Raw genomic sequence first — 2,363 nt, forward strand, 5'->3', positions numbered from 1 at the left:
ACTGCCATCCACGGGCCGGTAATGTGGGGCATCTCACCGCCTGGACCCCTCCCCCGTGCCCAGGGGCAGATCCAGTCCTTGGGGTCCTGTGGCTGTGGCTGGGCAGGGCCCTGCAGGGAGGTCTCGAGGTCTCGAGGCCTGAGTGAGCAGGGCCTCATGGCCATTGTCTCTGCTCCTGAGATTGTTTTCCGACCCCCCCCCCACGGATCCCTTGCTCTGTCAGCCTGAGGGTGGGTGAGGGGCGTGCACCTGCCTTCCCAGGGGCTCTTAGGGCTCGTGTGCAGCCCACGCGAGTCCCGGCACCCTAGGGTCCCCCTTTCCTCACCTGGAGGCGAGGAGGGCGGAGGGCAGCACCTCTGTGCTATCGCCTCCCGCACCCACGTCCTGAGGGGACATCAGGGGAAGGCACACCCGCCTTTGCACCAGCTCCCGGGCACCGTCTTTTGCTAGGATGTCAACACGGGCGTGAGGTCAGAACCAGTGCCCCTGGTTTAACTCCCACTTCTCAAGGAGGGGCCTGTGGTGCAGACTGCAGAGTCTGATTTGCAAGGTAGGGGGGAGGCAGCGTGGCTGAGGACAAGCCGGGATGGATGAGCCGCACCGAGGCGTGACCGAGGAGCTGCGGCGGGTTTTCTACANAGACCGGAAAGGGAAGAGGAGGGGAGGGGGTCACACTTAGAAAGGAGGGGTGGGCAACAAAGGCAGGGAGGGAAAGGAGGGTCTGGGTCCCCAGGCCCCCAGACCGGGGGGTGTGCCCTTCAGAAGGCCCTCGGTCACGTGGTTCGCCACGTGCCTCCTGCTGCTCAGCCAGGCGTCCCCAGGGCGGAGGCGGCCATCTAGAGCCGGCAGACAAAAGCCCAGTCAGAAGAAGGGGTGGCTCTGAGTGGGGGGAGATAAGCCCCGGGGCCGGGGCGCAGTTCACCTCTGGTCTCCCGGGGCCTGCAGCCCTGCACGGAGCTTGGTGCGGGAGGCCTGGGGCCGGGGCTCCTGTGCATCACCTGTCCCGGCGCCGCGTCTGGTCCTGCCGCCCCCCAGCCTGCGCGCCCCCCGCCTTGCGCCCACGCGGTGCCATCCCTGGGGGGTGCTGGGCCCTGCGCACCTTGCTTCCTGGGGGTGGGGGGTGGGGGCCAGGCTGGTCACCAGGCACAAGCCGGTTTAATCCAGGAGATCTGAACCCACCCGGCCAGCTGTTTCTTAGCCGTAAGCAAAACAGTCCGAGTCTGGCTATTTTGAGCAGAAAGGGGATTCATGGAAAGGGTTTTGGGAGTTCGCGGGACTTTTGGAAAGACGGGAGAACCGGGGCGCCTGGGGGCTCAGTCGGTTAAGTGTCTGACTTCGGCTCAGGTCATGATCTCACAGTTGGTGGGTTCGAGCCCTGCGTCGGGCTCAGTGCTGACAGCTCAGAGCCTGGAGCTGCTTCCGATTCTGTGACTCCCTCTCTCTCTGACCCTCCCCTGCTCACGCTGCCTCTCTCTCTCAGAAATTAAAAAAAAAAAAAAAAAAGACCGGAGAACCATCCTTGGGGCTGTGTGGAAGGGAGCAGAGCCCATGGATGGTGCTGCACACAGGCCTGCTGGGTCCGGCCGTGGCCGTGGCCGTGGCTGCCCGCAAGCTGGCTGTGGCCTCTGCGTTGGTACCTCAGTAGCTCCCTATCCAGAGTCTGGAGGGGCAGGTCTGTTTGGATCTGTGTTCTGGAGCCACTTTGTGTGTCTGCCCAGGTTGCGCACTGCACAAATCCCGAGGCACCATTCACAGAACATGGTGGCTGGGCTGTGTCTGAGCCACCGCTGTGAAGGAGGCTGGGAAAGGACACGGTTTTCAGTGTATCTTGTGGGAGCCGTACTGCTCTCCAAGGAGGAGCGAATACCAAACCCCTGCATCCGTTAGCTTTCGCCGTTCACTGACCCACCGCAAAGCTGGGTGCCTCACAGCAGCAGCCATGCTTTTACCCGCTGACCGTGCTTCGGGTCGGCAGTTTGGGCTGAGAGCAGCTGGGCTGTTCTGGGCACGGCTGGGCTCACACGTCTCCCGGGAGCCGCTGGAGTGGCTGGGGAGGCTGGTCCGGGCCGGGCTGGCAGGCCTGCCCTGCGGCTGGCTCTCGTCCCCGAGGGACCCGTCTGAGCGTGTCCCCAGGGCGGCCGTTCCAGAAAGCAAGAGTGGGCCTGCACGGTTTCCCGAGGCCTAAGCCTCGGGCGGGAACCACACGGCTCCGTCGCTTTCGAAGGCTAAGTCAGTCGGAAGGTGAATCCAGATTCGAGGGGCGGCTGGACCGGAGAAGCTGCAAACCCACGTAGGGGGCGGTGGCCGCATCTTCAGTCTGCCGCCCGCAGGAAAGGGGCCAGATGTGGCCCAAAGTAAGGGCC

General features: G+C 64.2%; 1 protein-coding gene across 1 annotated transcript in view; it reads left to right on the plus strand.

The window, feature by feature from the left end:
- ALLC (allantoicase) overlaps positions 1-2,363 on the plus strand; it is a 28,727-nt gene that overhangs the window by 866 nt on the left and 25,498 nt on the right. The gene's annotated exons all lie outside the window — the stretch shown is intronic.

This window comes from Crocuta crocuta, unplaced genomic scaffold, assembly GCF_008692635.1.
Source record: "Crocuta crocuta isolate KB4526 unplaced genomic scaffold, BGI_CrCroc_1.0 scaffold129, whole genome shotgun sequence".
Taxonomy (NCBI): domain Eukaryota; kingdom Metazoa; phylum Chordata; class Mammalia; order Carnivora; family Hyaenidae; genus Crocuta; species Crocuta crocuta.